The sequence below is a fragment of the Chelonoidis abingdonii genome, chromosome 13, assembly GCF_003597395.2.
Source record: "Chelonoidis abingdonii isolate Lonesome George chromosome 13, CheloAbing_2.0, whole genome shotgun sequence".
NCBI classification, from domain to species: domain Eukaryota; kingdom Metazoa; phylum Chordata; order Testudines; family Testudinidae; genus Chelonoidis; species Chelonoidis abingdonii.
The window spans coordinates 1427113-1452163 of NC_133781.1; the positions used below are offsets into that span (position 1 = coordinate 1427113).

A 25051-nucleotide genomic window follows, 5' to 3' on the forward strand; every position below is an offset into this window, starting at 1 on the left:
TTCAATACAAATTAAGCGGGGCACAGATTCCAGAGCTGTTTGCCATGCTCAGCTTGGAACATGTGTTAATAACAACATACAGAGGAATCTTATAATTTCAAATACAATATTGCCACACATTTTAGCAGGACAATAATGAGCAGCAAATTATGAATTTTCAAACAATAGTTTACAAGACATACTTTGTACAAAGATTATTGCAATCGTGTGTAAGGTGTGAACACAGGGGCGCACTCTGTCACTTACCCCAATTCTGCAGTTCTGACCCTTCAAGGAAAAATCCTATGCAAATCACTGAAGGTTTTGGTTTGTTTTTTTGACAATTGTAATGTCATGTCCCAAAGAAAACATATTGTACCTGTGACTAACCATTTTTTCCCCAGAATTCTCATAAGAGCTACCATATTGGATGAGATCAAAGGTCGGTCTAGCCCAGTATCCTGTCTTCTGACAGTGGCCAATGCCAGGTGCCCTGGAGGGAATGAACAGAAGACAATCATCAAGTGCTCCATCTCCTGTTGCCCATTCCCAGCTTCTGGCAAACAGAGGCAAGGGACAATTGCCTGAATTATTATTAGGCTAATTATTTTAATATGCTGTATTTTCAGGATTGTTATTTTGCAGCATAAAAGAATATAACAGTGAGTTCTCTCCAAAACATCAACCCCTACATGGAAAGAAAGAAGCAATGAGAAGTGAGAGAGAGAAAAATGGTTCTCTTGTCTGTGTTTTCCCATTTTTTAATTCAATGTAACTAAATCTCCCTTCATGAAAAAGCTCAAACAGGGATGGAAAAATGTGTCAGGAGTGGGATTTGAACCCACGCCTCCATGTGGAGACCAGAACACCCAGTTGAGGGGAAGAGAGAGAGCCTTGAGTCTGGCGCCTTAGACCACTCGGGGGCCATCCTGACACTGCTAAAAAAAACAAAAACTTCAAACAAATATATCATCATGTCTCTGACGATGCCTGTTTCTACTTCACTTTGCTTCTGCAGTTCGCTTTTTCTTTCCCTTGTTCGCAGACCCCTAAAGCCTGCCCCGCAAAACACCCAGACAGAGCGCGACTGAGCCAGCCGCTCCCGCTGTGTTAGTGAGAGAAAGGGGAGATGGTTAGACTGCCTCCGATCCGGGGCTCAGGGTCTCTGCAGCCATGTTTGGTGTTTAAGCTACAAATCAGGCAGAGGTGAGCGCACCGCTTGGAAAACAGTGCAGCCAGTTACTGATCAATGCTCTAGCAAGCCTGGAAAACACCCAGGCCAAAGAGCCGCCTCCCTGTAGAAGCCACCAGCCCCAACTCCATGTGGTATTTAACCCTATCCAGGGGGACGCCTGGCTGAAAGCTGCTGCAAAGCAGAGAGCTCTGGGAACAATTCTTCTACCTTCAGCAGGCTCGGGGCTTGCCTACCCTAGGATGTGTTTTCACAGCACAGTTAGCTCTAGTTATAACTTGACTGTTATCCCTAATTTGACTTCTGCCCATACGTCAAAATCTGTAGCTCAAGTGGTGCTTTAAGTTTGAGCCCGTTGGGAGGGTGGGTTGAAGCTAGTAATGCACTGTGGGGGAATGTAACAGCTAACCCCAGTCCCCCTGCTAAGCCCATGTCGCCCTGTTTAGCTAGAGTACTGTACTGAAGTGTGATTAGTCACTTTCACTCCACCTAGGCTAGGTCAAGTATGCACTAACTTGAGTGTGTTTAACTCATGCCAACTGTTATAGTGAAAACAAGCCCTTAGAGTTGTTCCTGATCAGTGGTGGGTGGAGATTCTTATTCCAGAACAAGAATGCCTGGTTTGTGTCTAACCAACTGTCAGAGTTAAACTACCTAGAAACAACCCACTTTTGTTCAAGAATAGGAGTGTCCATTGGCCAGGAGCAGCTACTGTGCTTTACATTCACAATCTCTCTTAATTTGCATTAACTTTCAAGCGTAGACACGCCCTCAGTGTTGTCAGCTCTGGATAGCTGGTGTTTTTTCTTAAAGTTCCAGCTCCAGGAGTAATATGATTATGACCTTCAGCTTTCTTTGTTTTTTTTTTAAGAAGTTTCTAGTTCAGCTGCAAAGAAAAGCTTGAAAACATGCCCTGAATGGATTCTAATGGCTTAAAAACCAGAAGGCAAAGAAAAAGAACCCCAAATGTACTGTTTTTAACAATCAAATATTATATTTAAGCCCCCCTAATGATTTTTGAGGCCTCTGAATGCCGGGCTTTAGTGTCACTGCATGTCTCCGTCACATCAGAAAGAGGGTGATCTAGTTCTTCAGCTAGAACACCTTGATTTCTTAATGTTCACAGTCAAGAGATCACCACAAGGGGAAGAGGAAGACAGCTAAGTACAGGAAAAGAATCAGAGCAGTGCCATCTCTCACAATTTACATCACACATCTCATAATAGCTGGCAGTTTACTTGAAGACCCAGCTGCTGGAACCAAGAGATGGAATGAGAATCTCAGCTTTTATTTAAAAAAAAAGAAGTTATAGCTCTCTCAGGGGAAGAAAAAACCTTTGAAATGTGAAGCAAGTGCAATCCAAAGACCAGAAGCTAAAGAAAAGAGTTATTTGGGGGAGGGGGGGGGTCTCATGAATTTTAAGCCAGTCATGATTGAGGGCTCTGACTTATGATTTTCAAACACTGGGTTAGTGATGCTGGAATCAGCTATTTTGATAGGTCCAGACACACAGCTCCGGATCAGGGAGGAGGCTGCTCTTTCTCACACTTAGGCCTTATCTACACTACAAATATTTTGCCAATGCAGCTATTCTGTTACAGCTAGACCAGCGGAACCCCTACTATAGGGGTTCCGCTGGTCTATGCTAACTTATGCTAACTTATGCTAACACACTTTTCCTTTCCCACACGGACAGATGTGAGAAATCCAGCACTGAAATCTCTCCAGATAGGTCACATATGCACAGCCAGCTTTCCCTGCTCATCTGTTCTGTGTTTAAATGGCACCCAGCACAGCACGGTCCATGCCTGGGGCTCCTTGCACACAGGCGCTGGAACTAGGTGTGCTGGGGGTGTGGCAGCACCCCTGGTTTGAAGTGGTTTCCATCCTATGCAGGGTTTACAGTATGGTTCAATGGCTTTCAGCACCCCCACTGTATAAATTGTTCCAGTGCCTATGCCCTTGCAACTAACACAATACAAATAACAACAATCACCCAGCCAGCCTCTCCTCAAACACTCTTGCAGGCCCGTAAATAGGAAGACATAAACTCCACCTTTTTTTTTCACGTGTTAAGGGTGCAACGGAAAGGTGAATACAATCCAATTATTTCTGTGCCCTCTTTTGCCTTGTCACGATGAAGGGTAAGATTATGTCTGTGACTTCCAGAGACCTCTGTGACATTTTCTGCTTCCACCCCACAGTGCTCAGTTACCATGGGCGATGGGAGGACCTGGAGCTCTGAGCCACCATGGGCAGTGGGGGTGGGGGCACAGCTGCCATGGGCAGCAGGAGGACCTGGAGCTCCAAGCTACAGCGGGAGAACTGCAGAGCTGTCAGCTGCAGTGCTGGCAAGGTGCTGACCCTCCTTGATTGATGGGTTTAGGGGGTGCTGAATTTCTAACCAAGCTTTCTTTTCTCCCAAGTGTTTACTCAGCCAAAGCGGAGAGCGAAGGGGTAAAATGGGCCCAGCATAGCCACCCCTCCCTTGAGTAACCCCCAGATGCAGAACTATACTGAGGAGACATTCCCACACACACACACACTAAGAGGGCACTACAACCCAGGTGTTGCCTCCCCTACCCATGTGTGGGCAGAATAGAGGATGACCAATCTACTCCAGCCAATGAGAGCAGAAGCAGGCCCCTCTGGTCTTTTGGACATTCAGAGAACATGCTACAGTTTCAACTGGCCTTTCTCTGACCTGTGTTTATAGGCTGTTTGCTCCAACCACGGTATTGAAATAAGAATTATTCTACTTAACTGCCAAGGGGGCAAATTTGTCACGTACACATGGGAGAAAGAAGGGGAAAACGCAGCATCAGCTATGGATAGTCTTAACCCAGGAAGTTCCTTCGAGAGGAAATGTAACCAAACTCCAAACCCACACACAATGAAACTTTCTGCACCTGCATCCTATAGATAACTAACTGCTCGGTTTGCAAACTAACACAAGGGTGGGGCGAGAAGATGAACAATAAGGGGTCACAAGAGAGGCAGATACATGTAGCTTGCTAATTATGTATGGTAATGATAGCAAATTTGGCCAATCATAGAGTGATAGATTATCATAGTCAACTGCATATAATACTTTGGTGTAAGTGTTTTCTTTGTTCTTGCTGACTTGTGAGCTCAAACCCAACTGCAGTTGAAATAAACGGATCGCCCCTCCCGGGGCTTCTTGCTTGACTAGCTGTGTCTGTCTCTCCTTATTCCTCAGCTGGAAGGGACAGGAATTTCCACAACAGTATAAATCTGTAAAACTATAAATCCATGGTACACCCAATCTTGAATACTGTGTGCAAATGTGGTCGCCCCCTCTCAAATAAAGATTTATTGGCACTGGAAAATGTTCAGAAAAGAACAACAAAAGTTATTAGGGGTATGGAACAGCTTCCATATGAGGAGAGATTAATAAAATGAACTTTTCAGCTTGGAAAAGAGACAACTAAGGGGAGATATGATTGAGGTCTATAAAATCATGACTGGTGTAGAGAAAGTAAAGAAGGAAGTGTTATTTACTCCTTCTCATAACACAAGAACTAGGGATCACCAAATGAAATTAAAGGCAGCAGGTTTAAAACAAACAAAATGAAGTATTTCTACCCCTGTGGAACTCATTGCCAGAGGATGTTGTGAAAGCCAAAACCATCGCAGGGTTCAAAACTGAACTAGATAAGTTCCTGGAGGATAGGTCCATCAATGGCTATTAGCCAGGATGGGCAGGGATGGTGTCCCTAGCCTCTGTTTGCCAGAAGCTGGGAGTGAGTGACAGGGGATGGATCATTTGATGATTGCCTGTTCTGTTCGTTCCCTCTGGGGCATCTAGCATTGGCCATTGGTGGGAGGAAGGGGGCAGAGCTGGATGGACCTTTGGGAAAAAATGGTGGGTGTTCAGCCCCAACAGCAGCCCCCCATTAGCTCCCCCTGCCCACCCAATGCCTCTCACCCACCAGTGAGCCCTGTGAATTAGTGCCTCCCTCTCCCTCCTTGCGCCTACTGCCTGCCGTAATCAGCTGTTTTACGGTGTGCAGGAGGCTGGGCAGAGGAGTGAGGTGGCATGCTCAGGGGAGGGAAGAGGCAGAGTGGGTATGGAGCAGGGGAGGGAAGAAATGGGGCAGGGGTGAGGCCTTGGGTGGAGTGGGAGCAGGACCTAGGGCACAGCTGGGGGGTTGAGCACCCCCCCAGCACTTTGGAAAGTCGGCGCCTTTGCCTCCCTGTACAGATTCCCCTGGTAAACCTCTTGACACTGTCCCCAGAGTCCATCCTTATCTAGCACATTATTTGATCCAGTCCTTTGAAATCCACAATGCTTCCTAGGGCTCACAGCACATCTCCCCCATGCAGAGGTTACAAACCATCCCAGCCCACAGCTTTGCATTAAATACAATGGACTCCAGCGAGACTTAGACTTAATTCAGTAAGACCTCTCAAGGCCATGGCAGGAAATTGCCATAGCTGTCAAACACCCCCTCCTCTCCCCTGCTCTGTCCCCCTCACCCTCTTTCCCTTCCCTTTAGCTGATCCCCTCCTAACTAAACCCATCCAAAAAAAGGTGCAACTCCCATCACATTGCTGCAGTCACGTTGTTCACTCTGCAGGTGTGTTCTACCCCATCCCCCACCCTGTGCCTATCTCAGTGATTCTCAACCAGGGCTATGGGTATCACTGGGGATACTCAGAGGTCTTCTGGGGGTACATCAACTCAGCTAGTACATCAACTTGCCTAGTTTTGCACCAGGCTACATAAAAAGCACTAGCAAAGTCAGTGCAAACTAAAATTTCCTACTGACAATGATTTCTTTATACTGCTCTAGATGCTATACACCGATATGTAAGTTCAGTATTTATATTCCAAATGATTTATTTTATAATTATATGGTAAAAATAAGAAAGGAAGCAATTTTTCAGTAATAGTGTGGCTGTGACATTTTTGTATTTTGATGTCTGATTTTGTAAGCAAGCCGTTTTTAAGTGTGGTGAAACTTGGGGGTATGCAAGACAAATCAGCCTCCTGAAAGGCATAGGCACTGACTCCGTGGGTGCTCTGGGGCTAGAACACCCAGGGGAAAAATTGGTGGGTGATCTGCATCCACCCGCAGCTCCCCACCCCACCACCCAGCTCACCTCTGCCTCCTCCCTTGAGCACGCTGTCCTGTCCTGCTTTTCCCCCCTCCCTCCCAGCACTTGCACCGTGAAACAGCTGTTTCATGCAGCAAGCCTGGGGAGGAGGTGGGAGGAGGGGGAATGTGGCGCACTTCAGGGAGGAGACAGGGCCAGGGAGGTGATTTGGGGAGGGGTCCAATGGGGCAGGGAGGGACGGAGTTAGGGCGATGACTTTGGGGCAAGGATAAAGTCGGGGCGAGGGTGCGAGCGCCAACCAGCGCAGAAAAAAGTTGGTGCCTGTGCTGAAAGGGTTACCGTAGTCTGGAAAGGCTGTGAGCCACTCATCTATCTGGTCATTTACATTGCAGTCTCTTTGGGGCAGGGACTGTTGACTACTTTGAGTTTGTACCAGCACCTACCACAAGGGGGCCACACTCTTGGTGGTTCCCTATGCACTACTGTAATAAACATGATTAATAATAATAATTTGAGTCAAATGGGTCCAATAGGAGTAGAGACACTATTTAATCTCCAGTGTCCACAGTATTCTTATTTTATTTATTTGTACCATGGTAGTCCCTACAGGCTATCTACGTATAATTAGTTAGTTAGTTAGTTAGTAGATAACGTGCCAATAGATGGTGCTTAAGAATTATAGCTGGACCTGGTAGAGGTAAATATAGATAAAATTACTGGACACATCCCATCATAAGTCCCTGTTTTCAGTTGCTTAAAACTTTCGCAAACTTTTGGTGTTTGGGCTGACATTCTTCATGCGGGTGCCTGCCTTAGGATGTCTTTTTTTGGGACGTTTCAGCAAAAACAGGTAAGCCATTGTGAGAGCAAGATTAGGGGACAATATGTGGATTTTCCCAGGCTAAAAAAAATTCGCACAGGCATTTGGTTGAAAAGCTCTAGGCTTTTGGAGCAGGGACCTGAAATGAACAGGCAGTGTTGCCTCATCAGGGATGTTCCTTTTCCTGTCCAGATGGAACCCTCCTACACACACACACACAAATGGTTAAGTTTTAAGCCTTCAACACATTGCCATTTGACTTGCTCCGTAGAGATTTGAGAAGAGTTTGGCAGCTAATATCCGCTACAGTTCCACTTGCACTGAGCATTCTCCAGCCTGGAGCTACAGGGGCTGAGCAGGACTTCCCCTGCACTTTGTTCCTCTGGCCTGCTGATCCTGTGCTCTCAACCCTCCCTGGGTACCAAAGCAGCATGGAGAAAGAAGCCATTGACTAGAATGCTGAGGGAGCCAGAGCTTGACCTGATCAGGTGATGTGGAGAGTGCGGGGTGACAAGGCACTGGCAGGGGAGAAGCTTGGACAGGACAGCTGACAAGAACTGCAGGGCAGACTGAGACAGAGAGATATATGTGGGGAGGACACTGGTATTGACTAGGCAAGGAGATTTGGACTAGGTCCCAATGGGGAAACATAGGGATGGGGAAAAACCCCTACTCATCCCACCACGAGCCAATCAGCAGGAGGGATGTTACCATCCCTTACATTTCCCTGAGAGGGAACAACCCATAGTTGCCTATTATGAGGTATATGGGTCTGTACTAACATCATCTCATTGTGACTAGCCCAGGGCATTGTTCCAGCCAGCCAATCATGGGGCTTAGAGACAGCTGCTCATTTGAATGCTAGCCACTATATATGAGTACAGCAGGGTGAAGGCCAGAGGCATTTGCAGGCAAAAGGGTTGAGCTGAACTGAGTGAAAGCAGAGCAAAGCAATGGCAGCTTCCCAGAGAGGGAGGAAGAAGGCCCAGACTCAGAGGAGACAAAAGCACTATGGGAGGAAGTCCCAGGCCAAGCAGAGGAAGTCCCGGGACAAGCGAAAGAGGCACGTCGGGCGAAAGCCAGCGGGGAAGCGTGGGAAGAGCCCCCAGGGGAAGAAGCGCTCTCCCGCCCCATATGACGCCAAGATGCTGAGGCAGCTGCAACGGGACAACAAGCTCCTATCACCCAAGGCCAAAGGGCTGATGTTCTCCTTCGTGAACGACATCTACAAAAAGGTGTCCAGTGAGGCTGAACGCCTGAGGAAGCAGAGCCGCCGCCCCATGATAGGCCCTTCACAGATGCAAGCCGCCCTGCAGCAGGTGATGCCAAGGAAACGGGTCAGGCGCTCAGCCACCCCAGTCTCAAAGAGGTCTCACTAGAGCAACATCCCTCCCCTTCTCCCTGGGGTGCCTCCTGGCTGGGATCAGAGAAAGAACAAGAGGGGAGAAGGGAGAGGAGCAAACGCCAGTCTGAGACACCTCAGCACCCTCCTCATTAAAGAACTGATGTTGCTTTAGACATGCCAAAAAAAAATAAAATAAACCCAACCTGTACTCTGCCAGAGGGACCAATCTCTCCCCCAGCAATTCTTCACGAGAGACTATGAGAGACTGAATCAGTGAGAGACTTTTCATGCCCGAGCCTGATAGACCGCTCCACACTGCAACCTGCTTCAGTGAGACCATCACTAGTGAGAAGAAGACACCATCATCTCTGGACTAAGCCAGTGAGAAAGAATTTGCATCCTAGTTAAAAAGAGACCAGCCTGCTGGCTGTGGATTTAATGAACCAGACACTTTCTGTCACTGCAAATGAGAAACTACTGTATAGAGAAAGAACCAGCATTAATTGAACTGGAAGGACTGGGTGCTTTCCCAAGGGAAAAGAAATAGTCATCTTGGCATTATATTAAAACAGGATTTTAGCAGCATTTCTGGTGTTATGTTTTCTTTAGTGTAGGGGGCAATGTTGGGGTGGATTGTGCTTCACAATGTAATATAAAATTAGTTGTAGTATAGTGCAGTGGGTGTGAATCTTTCCACACTACTGTACCCCCTTTAGGAGGCTGGTTTGTCTTGCGTACCCCCAAATTTCACTTCACTTCAAGACTACTTGCATACAAAATCAGACATAAAAATACAAAAGTGTCACAGCCACACTATGACTGAAAAATTGCTGACTTTCTCATTTTTACCACAGAATTATAAATCAACTGGAATATTGAAGGACATAAATCCACACCGTGTAGAGGCCAAACATAGGAGTTTATTACACACAGCGCTGGTGGAGTGTCACCTGGCTTATTAGGCTCAGAGACAGTGTCAATCAATTGATTACAATAGAATATATAGATTTTCCATGGGCGGAGGAAAGTGACGGGATAGGCAGTTCCACACCCCAGGATAGGTTTTGCAGCAAAACAAGATAGCACATTAGCCAATGGTTAAAAGGTTTCATAATGTCTTCGCCCATGGTCTCAAGTGAGCAAGTTAACATTTAATTAATACTCTGATAAAATGTTATTAGTACAAAATATATATGATGAATTTTAATTTGGGGTCCATAGGAATGAAGTAGATCCTCTGATTGTCCAGCAGGTACATTCCTAGGGGTTAAAGCAAAGAAACAGTGAAAGTGTATGACAGTACAGATTGTCCCCTTTATGTCTTAAGGCAGGCACTGGTCCCTGGGAAAGGGAGGTAGGAGGAGGCCATATCTTAAGCTGACGTGCCAACTTTTCATAAACTCAAGGTTGGATCTGTGGGAAGAACGTCTCCCTACAGAAGAAACTAACACAATAGGTACAGGGATTCTTTGCTCAATTTGCAGCTCTGAATAAGACACAATTATTCAGTTCTCAGCTCCAACACCTGACAATTTTCTGACTAGTCTTATTTTAGCAAAACAAGATTATCTGTTTACTCCAGCTTTCTCTTAGCTGATCACTATTTGCTAGGCCTCTGGTCTCTTGACCAAGCTCTGGACTTTGGGTCTGACAAAGAGCTGGCACAATCCATATACCAGGTTGTTATATAAAATGAACATGGATTTTAACCCTTCAATCCCTCCTCTTGACCCTAGGGTTCCCTACCCCGCCAGGTCAAATATACCAATTTTAATGTACCCAGCCTAGTGCTGAGTTGCTGATAAAGCACCAGTACCATCAAGAATGTCACGATGGACACTCCCCACATAAATTTGACAAAATAGCACCCAGATCTATCCCCAGGGGACCTTGTCACCTGACATGGCATTGCCCATAATCATCGCTTTAACCTCCACTGCCTAGTTCATTGCCTTCGAGAACTTCACATTGGCCTGGTCCACGGTTTCCCCTATCTGAGTGTACCTCAGACAGCCTTCCCCAATATGCCTTTGGGTCTTGGCCACCAACTCCTCGATCTTCGCCTGCAGGACCTGTAGACCCTCCTCTAGATACTTACTGCCGTAGTGCCATTCCAGATCCCATGTTAGGTTACCCATCATTGGTGGAGTACGGTGGAGCCGCGTCCCGTCAACAGTCAGGGTTGACCTTCGAGGGACCGTCATGCACACAGATGATGTCTCAAGGGGCAGGGCTTTCCATTTATCTCAATGGAGTGGTTCTGGGCAGTCACACACCAGTAGGTACCGTTCCTCTGGACCAACTACGTGTGCACCAGTTTCTCAGTAATGGCCACTTCAAACCTAGACAGATTTGTTAGAACATTATATGGGCATGCACATAGAATTTCCTGCACCAAACCTTTTTGCAAGGGTATCTAGTAATCCCCTCTTCTGTCTAGTTAAGCACTCACCAATTTGGTTTGTTAGGCTAGTAATTGTTTTACTCGTTTGAGGCCTGACTTTTGCACACTGTTCACTTCCTTTAAAGGAATACGCTCCTCAACCTTGTAAGTTTGGAATACCACCCAAGTGAGGACCGGTAGGACTGGTCCTATCATTATTAATCCTGGTTTTGGAACAGGGATTTGTTCAGGGCATGACACACAGCTGGGTGGTTCCACTCTGTCTCTGATAACCCGGTTAATTGTTACCAGTCATGGACATTTTAACTTGGGCCATCGTTTAACAAATGTATGCCATGCCTATGAGGTTACCTCCATCCATGCTTTAGGTGGTAAGCCCCATTCTGATTCAGCAGGCCCAGCCTCAACTGGTACCATGTCAGTATAATTGGAACATAATCTTTCATGAGTGTTTGGGTTTTGTTTTGTTTTTCCCACAAAATCCCACACAAATTCCAGTATTGAGGTCTGTGTTTTTCCTCCCAGGCATCGTGGCAATATGCCACGTAACTATGTTTAAATGAGGGATAGCCCAAGACTTTGTAGTCCCCTTCAAATATGGCACACTACTTGCGTTCTTCCTTATGCACCACAGGGATGACAGGAGCCACAGCAGAAGCCTCCCCATGGTCATTCTGGTTGTCCTGGTCACCCTTCAATCCTTTCTCTGTCATCTCTTATTGTTTACCTGTGGAGACACCTGTGGAGACATCTGTGGAAATATTATTAGTATTGACAGATGCTGATTAAAACAATTTTAACTGTTTTTGGTGACGCCAAAATGTTTTTAATTTTCCCCCAATCTTTGCATATGTTTTAGTAGTTAGAAGGACCCTTGTAGGGCCTTGCTATCTTGGCTTTAAAATTTCTTTAACCTTTGGGTAAATGTGACACATTACCATATTCCCAACTTTAAACGCAGGTTTGTCCAGACTGCTATTATGATCCAGCTGGGTTTGGTTTTCCTTTAGTTGGTTGTATAAATTCTTTAACTCTCTGTCCAAAGCCTTGATGTAGTTCTGCAGCCTGTCTGCAAAAAGCCCCAACCCCCCCGCAGGGAGGATCACAGTGCTAGGCATTCTCGTTGCTTTTCTTGTTATTAGCTTAAAGGGCGTTAGCTGAGTCAGCCTATTTGGGCTGCCCCTGATTTGAGACAACACAGCAGGAAGCATACGAGCCCATCCTTCTCCTGTATTCAGTACTGTGTTTGTTAAGGCTGTTTTTATTGTTCAGTTCATTCTTTTTACCCTTCCCGAGCTTTCAGGGTGGGGTGGTATATGGAATCTTTGTTTTACTTTTAGTGCCTTAATTCCTCCTATATTACTCGCCCTGTAAAGTGAGTTTCTTGGTCAGTCTATTGACAGTGGCAAATCCCATCTGGGTATTATTTCTTCTGCTAGGATTTGAGCTACTGTTGTAGCTGTACGGTTCGTGGTTGGGAATGCCTCTACGCCACGGATAAAAGTGTTAATAATTACCAAAATGTAAGTGTACTCTCTGCTTTGTGGCAAGGGTCCAGTAAAATCAATTTGCAATTTTTGCCACAGTCCCTCTGGTTGTGGTTGGTGATTTAGAGGCACCTTTTCCCCATATTCACTTGTGCACACGTCACACATCTTTTGAGAAATTGTAAAGCATCTTTTTTATGGCTGGCTATCACCACTATTCCAGGACAGCCCTCATTTGTCTCCACCCCAGATGAGCTGGAGAGTGGATGGCATGGAGCAGCTGAGCCCGTATGCACTCCAGGGCTACCTGCTTCTCCTCCCTGGCCCATACCAGAGGTGATTTTTATACACACAGCCTTGTTCTTCCAATTTACTTGTCTCTTCTGGGCTTATGGTTGCATACAGATCTTTTTTTAAATTCACTTCCTTTTGTTGTGGAAAATTGACCACACTGATGATTTTAGGTCAGACAGCCTAAGGCTTTTTATTGTATAAAATCATCCATGCATGGAGAGCCAGCCTGGTCCCCACACAGGAGACGGCTGCTCTGCTAGTTACAAAAAATTCTTAGCTTATAAAGGTTAAAACCGCAAAATGTAATGCTTAGGTTATACAGGTTTCTTGCCTTATTTGGTAGCTTAATACTAAAACAAGCAAGCCGGTGGATTAATTTTCCCCTATTTGGGTTTTCCTATTATTGTCCTTTTAGTGGTTTTGTCTGTGCCAATGACCCCCGGCTTGTGGTTAGTTGTGTACAGACAGCTGTAGCAAGTTAGTAAGATTTAGGACCCTTTGTTCCATCCTAGTTCCCTGTTCTGGGCCTGGTTCCTCTTTTCTGGGGCCCTGCTTCTATCTGTTAGCCCTCAGATGCCTTATGTGCACACAAGCAGTAGTTGGAAAGTTGGCGGGGGAGTCAGGCCCAGAGGACAGGCCTGGGCAAGCCTCAGCTAAGCAAGGACAGGCCTCGACAGGCCCCATGGGGGGTGGGGGGGGGGCATTTCTTTGTCACTTTTCTGGCACTCTAGCTGCACAACCCTTAATAGGACTTGCTTGTGCAATTTCTTTGGCATGTTTATCTGCCCAATAATTTCCTTTTTGTTCCTCACTTGAGATCTTATTGTGTGCTTTTTATCTTTACTACTGCTAGTTCTGATGGTAGTTTGGCAGCTTCTGTTAGTCTTTGAACTGCTTTCATATTATTAATTGGCTTGCCAGTTGTTGTTATAAAACTCCTGCGTGACCACACGTTCATGTACGCATGTACTACTCCAAATGCAGATCTGCTGTCTGTGTATCCAGTGAGCTTCTTGCCTTCGCCCACTCTGAAAGCTTCTGTGAGGGCTGTTAGCTCGGCTTCTTGGGCTGACCTTGATCCTTCCACTGACCTGACGCTATTACTGTCCCATTACTGAGTACCATTGCCCATTCGGTGCATGGCACTCTATATTCATACTTGCTTGATTCATCTACATACAAAACTGTATCTGGATTCTCTAATGGCTTTTCTTTAATTCTTTTCAACACTTCCTCTTCTCTATCTATAAGACATTTGTATATCTCTCTCTCTATGTTCAGACATTCGGCTACATTTATTCCCTTGTCTCTTACTATGGAGTAGTTAGGTTTTTGCAAGCACAATGTTGAGTCCCACTGACTCCTGCGGGCATCTGTTACAGATCTTAGTTGCCCAGTGTTGAGGAGATCAGTAAGTGTATGGGGTGTATGGAGCACTAATTTCCCTGTGAGAGTGTATGATTCACAAGCTTTTACAGCTCACGTAGCACAATCTAGAGCTGCTACGCACTCCGGTAATCCCTGGGATGTAGATAGGTATATGCTATCGGACACCGTCTGTCTTCCTGAAGTTGGGTTAGCACGGCTGAGTACTGGGTCCCGCTGTGGCTGCAGTAAAGGTGGAACGGCTTTCCCATATCGAGTAAGCCCAGGCTGGGGGTGGAGGCTAAAGCCTGTTTTATTTTTATAAATGCCTCTTCTTGTTCTGTGCCTCATATTACTAACTCATTTGCAGGCTTTCCCTCTCTAGTGAGGGTTGAATTGGTTTCACCATTTCTGAGTACTCCGGTATGTAGGTTCTACAGAATTTAAGGAGTCCCAGGACCTTCCGGACTTCCTTAACTGTCCGTGGTTTTAACTCTAAAATTGCCTGCTTTCTGTTTACTGTGAGTGCCTTTTTTGTGATAGACATAGAATAGAATATCAGGGTTGGAAGGGACTTCAGAAGGTCATCTAGTCCTAGGTATAAAACCTCCTGCTGTTGCAACTGAATTTTCTTTGGGCTTAATTTAAATCCTGCCTCACGAAGATACATGAACAATCTGTTTAGGGTTTTTAAATGGCCCTTTTTATTTGAACTGGCAATTAGCAAATTATTTACATACTGCAGTATCACAGTATCCCCTTCCAAAGGCACCCGTGCTATTACTTCTGCCTTTGCCCTGTGGAAGATGGAGGGAGAATTATGGGACCCCTGAGGTACTCGGGTCCAAGTGTACTGCTGGTTTCCTACTGTAAATGCAAAATTTTCCTGACTCTCTTTTGCAAGGGGAATACTCCAAAATCCATTAGCGACATCCAGAACTGAAAATACTGAGTGTTCTGGTGTTAGCCAATTCAGAATAGTGGCAGGGCTTGCCACAATAGGATGTGCCTTTGGAGTCACCCAGTTAAGGCGGGTGTAGTCTATAATTAACCTCCAGGTCCCCTCTGGCTTTCTGACGGGCCAAATTGGGGAATTAGTTGTGGAGGTGGTTTTTCTAATCACCCCTCTAGATTCCAAATTAGTGACTATACTTTTAACTGCCTCCACGGCTTCTGGTTTAATTGGGTCCTGCCTGTGGGCTTTGTGAGTTGGTCCTTCTGCAGATATAGGCTTTATGTTTACTAGCCCACACTCTTGTTTATCTGTTGCCCACACTTCAGGGTGAAGGGAACACAGGGTTTTTACTGGACTTCTCCCCCTCCCCCCCCCCCCGGTATTATTATCTTATTACTGGCAATTATGGCTATATTTTGAGACGATCTTTCCTGTTTGCACCCTTCAGCCCATTCAACACAGCTGGCTCTGGGGTTGATTACTCCCCCGAGCTCCTTTTACAATTACTGCATGTTTTGATTTTATTGTTATTTTCACAGTTACATGCCAGATGTCCAGGCTTATTTCAGGTGAAGCAGGTAGTGGTTCTGACTGCACGAACCGCTACAATCTCCTCAGAGGGTGTGGTTGCTCCTACCTTTCTATGGAGGCCATGTATTTCAATCAGGCCATCCAGCTTGTTCCAGAACTTCAGCATTTTTGTTATCATGCTTGAGTTCGGGTAAATTAGAAAGTAGTGCCTGTTTTTCCTGGGGGTGAAGGGATGGTAGATTTCAGTTGTTTCTGTTCTAAGTCCCCTTACTGGTTCACCTTCCACATTAACATTTCTGAATCTCCTTAGCTGTATTTTGATTGGAGCCATACATTGTACTTGCTCCCCTGGGGCAATTAATCCTTGTGGTGCTCCTTTATCTCTGTGGGTGCTTAAATTTGGCCTGTCATGCAAAGAAATGTATGAAGGAGGTTCTGATTCCTTCCCTTTGCTTTGTGCTGCTGAGTTTTCCCACAGATAGTTAAGTGGTGGAGCAGTTGGCTGGCAAATGCCAGAAGTGTGCTCTCCTCCTGCCAGTCTAGAGATGTGTCCCAGGCATGGTGATTTTTTTCTCTGGAATTTTTTCCAATTTCCAGACAGTTACATATTTTAGAGCACAGGCTCTTATCTTTCAGATCCTGGTTTTGAGATCTTAAAGTTGCAGTTTCTTTTTCCTTTATGTTAAGAATATCCAATAAAACTATTACTGCTTTGTCTGTTTCGTCAATTTCCTGATGATTCCACCAAGTAACCAGATCTATCTCTGGTCTGACTGCAGAGTAGTTTGCTTTTTTAGCTGCTGCCTGCCGAGTTTTGACATGTTTATATTCCAATTACTCTCAAGGACTAATTATTGCCTCTCCTTTTTGATGCCATGGGTATTTCGTCACCCTGGCTGCTGACCTTGAAGGGAAATTGCATCTTCCCCCGCTAAATGCTTGTCAGCCTATTATGAGGAGTAACTTTTCCCCCTTTTTATGCTATGGTCTCAACTCTCCACCGCCTTGAATTTTATGAGGACGTCTCCCCATCCTTTTAATACCTCGTGTGTCTTCAGATACACACCCGTGCCGGACTTATTGGTTGGAGACTTTGTGCTATTCGAAAGCATGTACGTCACATGCCTGGGGCAGGGGGCACTTCCCTAGGACTTGCAATGTTATGTGCAATGAGGAAATAGACCACCAGTTTGCACTGCCTACCGCTTGTGCACCCAGCCAATCCTGGGCTTAACTCATGGCCAATTGCTTGCTGGTGGGTTATCCAAGTCCTCCGAAATACACCCCTTAGTTGTTTAAACAGTACATGACCCTCTTGCACAAGTCTTCCCTCCCAAGTGGTACCTTTATTCAACCCCTTTGCTTGGACTACACGTGTCTAAGGTCCTTCACACAAATTAAAAAAGGAAACAAGATGTGTCTGAAACAGAATGAAAGACTTCTATCCCTGGCCTAATGAGGTGGTAAAGTAAACATACTCAGCTCTTTTTGGATTTTAGTCTCAGATCCTCAATCAGCTCACAAACTTGTATCCCGGACGAGCCCCCAAACTGAAGGACATAAATCCACACCATGTAGAGGCCAAACATAGGAGTTTATTACACACAGCGCTGGCGGAGTGTCACCTGGCTTATTAGGCTCAGAGACACTGTCAATCAATTGATTACAATAGCATATATAGATTTTCCAGGGTGGAGGAAAGTGACGGGATAGGCAGTTCCACACCCCGGGATAGGTTTTGCAGCAAAACAAGATAGCACATTAGCCAATGGTTAAAAGGTTACATAATGTCTCTGCTCATGGTCTCAAGTGAGCAAGTTAACATTTAATTAATACTTTGATAAAATGTTATTAGTATAAAATATATATGATGAATTTTAATTTGGGGTCCATAGGAATGGAGCAACTCCTCTGATTGTCCAGCAGGTACATTCCTAGGGGTTAAAGCAAAGAAACAGTGAAAATGTATGACAATACAGATTGTCCCCTTTATGTCTTAAAGCAGGCACTGGTCCCTGGGAAGGGAGGTGGAAGGATGCCATATTTTATACTGACATGTGCCAACTTTTCATGAACTCAAGGTTGGATCTGTGGGAAGAATGTTCCCTACAGAAGAGACTGACATAATAGGAACAGGGGTCCTTTGTTCAATTTGCATCTCTGAATAAGACACAATTATTTAGCTCTTAGCTCCAACACCTGGCAATTTGCTGACCAGCCCTATTTTAGCAAAACAAGAGTATTTGTTTACCCCAGCTTTCTCTTAACAAATCACTATTTGCTAGGCCTCTGGTCTCTTGACCAAACTCTGGACTTTGGGTCTGAGAAAGAGGTGGCACAATCCATATACCAGGTTGTTATATAAAATGCACATGGATTTTAACCCTTCAAATATAAATATTGTACTTACATTTCAGTGTTTATAGAGAAGTATAAACAAGTCATTGTCAGTATGATATTTTAGTTTGTCCTGACTTCACTAGTGCTTTTTATGTAGCCTGTTGCAAAAGTAGGCAAATATCTAGATGAGTTGATATGCCCCACTGGAAGACCTCTGCATATCCCCGAGAGGGATACGTGTATCCCTGATTGAGAACCATTGGTATATTGCCGAGAAGTTCTAATCATGGATCAGGATCCCATTATACGTAAACACAGAACAAAGAGACAAGCTCCGCCCCCAAAAGCTTTGACTAGAAGTTTTGGATTTTGCTTTATTGAAGAAAGGGGTATGTTTCATTCTTCCTTCTCACAAACTAAAAGTGAATGTCCCTGTCTCAAATGTTAGAACACTTTAGACCACAGCCACCGACTTTCTTCTTTCTGGGTGGATCCTCCACCCCTGCTCCACCCTAAGGCCCTGCCCCCATTCTGCCTTTTTGCCCAAGGCCCCACCCTTGCCCCGCCTTTTTCCACCCCGCCATACCACCTCCCCCTAGGCTCTGCCCCTGCCATGCCTCTTCCCACCCCCACTCCACCTCCTCCCCCCAGAACCTTCCACCCACTGCCCAACAGCTGATCAGCAGGGTCAGCCAAGCAGCTAATCAAAGGGTGGCTGGTGGGTGCTGAGCATCAACTTTTTTTTTTTGTGGATGTGCCAGCCCTGGAGCACCCACGGAGTCAGCACCTATGCTTTAGACCACCTGAGAACTGAGGAGTAGTTCAGGGACCAGTAAGAGACCCAGATTTTAAATCAATCAGCCAAAAGATGGGCACAGCCACTACATATGCAGACCAGTCACACACTCTCTAGTTAGACCTATTCCTTCCAGTATTACTCCAGTCTTACCTATGATCTGAAGTCATGTGGCTTTCACCTAGAATCCAGTCTTTGTTAAATCAGAAGGGATCTGATCTCCCCCATAGCAGTTTTAGGATAAAGAGGGCTTTGCTGCTGTGTTGATAACACCTACTCTTAGCAGGGTTAGAGGACCTGGTCATAGCCTTTGTTCTCTCACCATTGGTACTGTGATAACGGAGGGAAATCTCATCAAGCTTTCATTGTATGTAGATGTGGCCAACAAACCTTCCAGGAACACAAGAGAGGCCTGAATTTGGAATGCAAAAGTCAAGCAGGAAGAAACAAACCTTGTGGGTTTTGTTCATCCATCATGAAGAAGCAAAAGAAAAAAAAACGGGGGTGATGGATGGGGAGGCAAACCCCTGTTGTAGGGGTAGACTTTTCAGAGCAATACATTTCAATTAGCTTCCCAATCCCTTCTGTCTCTGATTCAACTCCCATCAAGTCACTGGAGTCTTCCTACTGATTTCTGTGGGCTTTGTTTCAGGGCCATACTGTGCAGGCTGCCTTCCTCACCCAGACACTTAGAGAAGAGCGGATTTTTCCACTGCAGCAATTCTCAATCTTGGTTTTCATTCATACCTACTGGCAAGATACTTCACCATGAACAAATACTGTTCAGAATACAGGGCCAGGAATTTCCTGTTAAGCACATTTCTGACTTTTGTGCATCGCCCTGTTGAAATCCAGGGGCTACTCACATTAGCTAGCACTACAGAAGCTAGTGTCTTCATGCTTTGGCTTTCAGGGTATGGCTACTGTACACTGCCCCCTTCACCTCCTCCCCCCAAAAAACGGAGTGTTCTTAACTCAGGTTAGTTAGCTTAGGTTAAAGTAGCAGTGAAGACACTTTAACTCAGGTTGGCATCTGGCGTTCAACCACCAGGCTCCCTGCTAACTGCTAACCCAAGTTAAAAACCAAGCTACTGTGTCTTCACTGCTATTTTAACCCACATTAAGAACACATTTTTTGTGCACTCGTAGTTACTAGCTTTTTGCAAGTGCAGATCAAAGACATAAACAATACAGTTATAAGTATCAAAAATGGAAATACGTATCTAGGCCTTATCTGGATTAGGATTGTGATTGAGGCCAGGCCTACACTGTAAACTGACATCGGTGTCACTACATCATACATGAAAAATCCACACCTCTGAGTGACCGACCTAGCCCCTGGTGCTATCTCAATGGAAGAGCTTCTCTCGCTGACAGCTGTGAGCAGGTTTCAGGGGGGCCACCAAGCAGGACTAGTATTAGACTCGCTGGGGTCCAGGGCAGCCCCACCACCTGGGGCTGAAGCTGAAGCCTGAGCAATGTAGCTTTGTGGAGACCCCTTTGGCTTGGGGCCGCAGGCAATTGCCCTGCTTGTTGTGGCACTGGTGGGTCACGGAGTTTTTAAGACTGTTCATCTGTGTAAAGCAAAATGTGTTTAAATGCCGGAAAGGTTCTAACAGGTTCTGCAAACACAGCCTGGTAATTGTAAGAGCCCTTGTTGTCACATGGGGATTTGTGCTTCTACTATTCAATAAAATCAGAAAGTGACAAAAAGTCTTAGCATCTGATTATTTGGTGACTCCCTAAAACATATACCCTTTGGCTCCTAACTTCACTAAGAGAAACAGTAAGGTTACTCTGAACACAAGTAATTTCATTCACCACTATCACAGTGGTTTCAATGGCCTTACTCCTGTGAGTAAAATTACTCAGGAGCATTTGTGCTTCTAGTAATCAGCCTCCACAAGAGTCTCTCCCAGAGCCTGAGCTAGCTCGCATTTTCTAAGCCACCTATGACTGGGGTAGCAGTCAAATCATTCACAAGCATTAAAACAATGTAATTTTCTCTTCCCAGGTTGCAGTAGAGGGTAGTAAGCTCTCCGTCTGAAACTATAGCACAAACTTAAAAAAAAAAAAAAAAAATACTGAATCCATATTCAGCATGGGAGAATCTCTTTCTTTACCCCGCTCCTCGCATGTGAAAATTACAGGCATTTTAATTGAGAAAAAGTCAATTCCCTGACCGGGAATCGAACCCGGGCCGCGGCGGTGAGAGCGCCGAATCCTAACCACTAGACCACCAGGGAACTGCTGACAATAGTGTCTTGTAGACTGTACTCCTGATCGCATGTACAGAGTAAGTATTTTTTCCATTCGAAAGCTTGCATTGCAATCACACACGACCATTTCACGCCTCTGAATTGAGCAAAACACCTAGACTGCACACGTAACTCTGCAGCAGGCACAAATCTTGTGCAAATCAGCAGAGACTGACTTTGCCCCCCTGCAGTTAATTTAAACTTTGAAAGAGCTGTCAGTGCGGGTTACAGGTTTTACGGCTCTTTCAAGATAAGAGGGGCTGCTGATCCACCCCCAAATCTCCCCTTTACCCCTTACAGCCTCTCCATAATACAAGGCAAATAAAGATCTGATGGAGTTGAGCCCTGGAAACAAACATACGTGTTTTAAAATACACTGTCAATGAAAAGAAAGGAAGGGAGGAACCCTTGGCTTGTTTTCCCATTTTAAAAAAATGAAATTAAAACTTCCTTTCAGAGATAGTAAAAGTAATTTATTATTACTTAAAAGAACGTGTCAGGAGTGGGATTTGAACCCACGCCTCCATTCGGAGACCAGAACACCCAGTTGAAGGGAAGACAGAGCCTTGAGTCTGGCGCCTTAGACCACTCGGCCATCCTGACACTGACAACGCAACGTTTGAAACAAGTGGTTCAAATCTCTCTGCAAGAGTGTGTTTCCTCCACGCGTTTTTCTACAGTTCTCAGAAGCCCCAGAATTCGCCCTCCATGACATACACACACCCCCATGACTGCTGCCGAGCCACAAAAAGGATCAGACACATCTAACTACTCCCGCTAGCTTAGGCAGGTGGCTTAGACAGCCTCTAAACTCGCCTGCACCAGCTGCTCTGTTTGTAGCTGTTTAAATGATTCTCACTCGTGTCCTATTCCCCAACACAGCAGCTCCCTGCCAGGAACGGGCTAGCACAGTCTTTATCTTCCAGGCACACTTTTTTTCCATATCCCTTTTCTCCCTTCCCCAAGTGTACCTGCCCAGTTTCTCCTGCCTCCCTCTTCTCACTCGTTCCCTTCCCCAGGACAAAGTCAAAGTGTATAGAGCTCTCCCGGGAGGTGACTTCACCATTCAGCTCGCCCCTCCGAGTATAGCCTGTGCTCGGATTGAACTCTCTCATTGGCTCAAAAGAGAGAAATAGTGAGCCCTGATTGGTAGTGATTGCAGTCATGTTTCAATCTATCCAATCCCCTTCCCTATACATTCTGCTCAGTGGCATGGCTCGAGTACTTGCTGCTCCTACATAGTATCAAACACCTATTTCCGTTCCAGTCCGCACCCTCAACCCAGTGCAAATCACTACAGCGGGTGCATAGCAGAGATCTTTACCTCGCAGCCGGAAAAGCAAAGTCACGTTCAGGTCTCAGCCCTCTCGGGGTGTGATTATGCTGTACAGACATATGAAATACAGCTGCTGCTGGAACAACAAGCTCAGGACCAGACTTCCAAAGGTATTTAGGTGCCTAAAGATTCAGCTAGGCACTAAGTGGGATTTTCAAAAGCACCTAACTCCCGTCGAAATCAAATGGAGTCTGCACTTAGCCTGCTTCAGGGGCTTCTGAAAACCCTATGCAATCCCTATCTGTATACTTCGGTGCCCAGATCCCTTTGAAAATAGGTCTACAAGACGTTAAATCCCAAACCATACCATTCTCTTCTTCTCTGGGAACCAAGAAACACACAACAAACCACTCCTAACATTCCAGTTTTATTATAATGCCGAGGTGATGTTACTGTCTGTTATTTTTCCCACCTCCCCTACAACTCTTTCATTTCTAATGCTGGTCAATCTTTTCACTCAGTCTCAGTTGTCTCTGAGTTTACAAGGATGGCAAGTCTCGGCTTCATTCAGTCTGCTGCCTGTGGACCAACAACAGAAAGCCTCTCTCACTGATTCAGCCAGGAGATGACAGTCTCTTCTTTAAAATAATGCAAAATCTGTCGGGAATTCAGGCTGTAGCATACAGGCCTCTTAAGAAGCTCTCATTGATTCAGACTGCAGCATGATGGTCCCTTGTTTCAGGTGATGGGATGAAGTCTCTCTCCTTTAGCTGAGTATCTGGCATGCAGAAGAGTGTGAGGTTGGTTCACCAGTAGGGGGCAAAATGCAAGTTTGTTAGACATCTTTCCAGGAATTTTCAGTCAGGCAGGTGTCAGGGGCTCTCAGGCTTGCTTCTCTCCCTTCTCCCCTCTTGTTCTTTCTCTCCCCCAAGTTGGGCTTGCCCCCAGGGAGAAGGGAGGGACATTTCTCTATGCAGACTCGTTGCAGATGGGGGTGGCCGAGTGCTTGGCCACTTCCCTCGGCATCACGTATTCCAGGGCAACTCGCACCTCTGAGGAGCTCAGGGCGGGGAGCTCTTTCTGCTTCCTCAGGTGTTCGGCCTTGGTGGATACCTGGCTGTAGAGATCGGCCATGAAGGATTTCATCAGCCCCTTGGCCTTGGCTGACATGCGCACCTTCCTCATCTGCTGAAGCATCCGAGAGGCATAACGGGCGGGGACACCATTCTTCCCCAGGCCCTCTTTCCCTTCTTCAGCTGCTTCACCGCTGGCTTCTGCCTCATCTGATGCCCCAGCTGGAGCTGGCGCTTCCCCTGCTTGGGGGCAGTCCGTGGCTTATCTTGCTGGGCCTTCTGTCTCCTCTTAGTCTGGACCTTCCTCTTCGCTCTCTGGGCAGCCGCCATCTTTCCACTCAGCTCCTGCTCAACTCAGCTCTCCCCAGCCAAAAGCCACCAGCCTCCTGCCAGCTAAGATCTCATATAACAGTTAGCAAGCAAATAAGGGCCCACTCTGGGCTTGCTGATTGGGTAGCCAGGCTGCCACTCCAGCCAATTGCATTATGATTAGGGTTGTACAGGCCCCACTGTGCATTTGTGTGCAGCTATGTCATTTTCCCTTTCTTATGTAAATAATAGGCTTTTAAAACCCTAGGTGCTTATTGGCTGTTGGCTGGTCATTCTGGCCAATGAGGTGACCCTTAGAGATTTTGCATATTAGAATTCTGTTAGTCACACAATATTATTGCACCAATCTTTTATTGAGTTGGATTTATTTTTATCATTCATATTTTATTATTTCATGTTATCAATTACATCGTAACTGAGGTAGTGGTATTCATAATAAAGTATGTATTATTAATAATTGTTATTAATATTATTTTATTATTGTAGTAAATTATTATTTTTTTATTGTAGTATTTTTTTATTGTAGTATTGTATATCACCCTGTTGTGCTGGGTGATATACAAACACCGAACAAAAAGATGGCCCATTGTTTTGTTTTTAGGTTCCACCTTTCATTGTTATTTCTTCTTCTCTCTCACATAACATTGGTTTAAATGCAGAGGAACTAGACAGAATTTTTCCATGTTTTTATTATCTGATGTCAATGGTGAAGGCATCCCTTGCCTTAACAAGCCCCTAGGGAATGAGCTATTGCTTCAGAGTTTGTACATTTTTTCATTTGTAATGTGTAAAACATTCCCATTCGAGTTCTCTCTAAGCACTTGTACGAATGTTCTAAACTTTAGCCAATGCACATAACAAACGGATAACTGTTAACTCCAGAAATGACCCTCTCATAATCAAAGCCAGGTTGCTTTCGGACTATTCAACACAAGAAAATAGCTGGCAATGAAGTGGAAAGCCCTCATTATGTGACACAGTGAGATGCTTGTGTCTGTTTTAACCAACTCAAGTTCTCTCCAGGTGTGTAAATTCCTTTCAGTATCTGAGCCTTTATACCCAGCAATTCAAACATTTCATACCGAGTCAAATGCTTATTGTCACTGAAGTTAATAGGACAATTAACTGCAGGAAACAAGCACTTTGCTCAGTAGTAAATGTCGGTGAAATCGGGCCCCTATTGTATACAGTTTTCCATTCCAGGCTGACAGAGGCCTGGAACAGAGAGTGAAAGGAGAATATCTGGGATGACATAGGATCTTGGAAATGGCAAGATATTTTCATTGCTCAGCAGGGGCAGCTCTAACTTTTTTGCCGCCCCAAGCACAGTAGGCAGGCTGCTTTCGGCGGCTTGCCTGCAGGAGATCCACCGATCCTGCAGCTTCGGTGTACCCACCGCCGAATTGCCGCCAAAGGGCAGGACCGGTGGACCTCCAGCAGGCTAGCCGCCAAAGGCTGTCTGACTGCTGCCCTTGCAGGGACAGGTAGGGTGCCCCCCGTGGGTTGCAGCCCCAGGCATGCGCT

General features: G+C 45.6%; 3 non-coding genes across 3 annotated transcripts; all 3 read right to left on the reverse strand.

Moving 5' to 3' along the window:
- Positions 1-799: 799 nt before the first annotated feature.
- TRNAL-CAA (transfer RNA leucine (anticodon CAA)) lies at positions 800-913 on the reverse strand. Its single transcript has 2 exons — positions 873-913; positions 800-845 (listed from the first exon to the last, which is right to left on the reverse strand). It is a non-coding gene; the product is annotated as a tRNA-Leu (tRNA).
- A 19851-nt stretch (positions 914-20764) lies between these two features.
- TRNAE-CUC (transfer RNA glutamic acid (anticodon CUC)) lies at positions 20765-20836 on the reverse strand. The gene has a single exon. It is a non-coding gene; the product is annotated as a tRNA-Glu (tRNA).
- A 506-nt stretch (positions 20837-21342) lies between these two features.
- TRNAL-CAA (transfer RNA leucine (anticodon CAA)) lies at positions 21343-21451 on the reverse strand. The gene is made up of 2 exons: positions 21414-21451; positions 21343-21388 (listed from the first exon to the last, which is right to left on the reverse strand). It is a non-coding gene; the product is annotated as a tRNA-Leu (tRNA).
- Positions 21452-25051: the final 3600 nt, after the last annotated feature.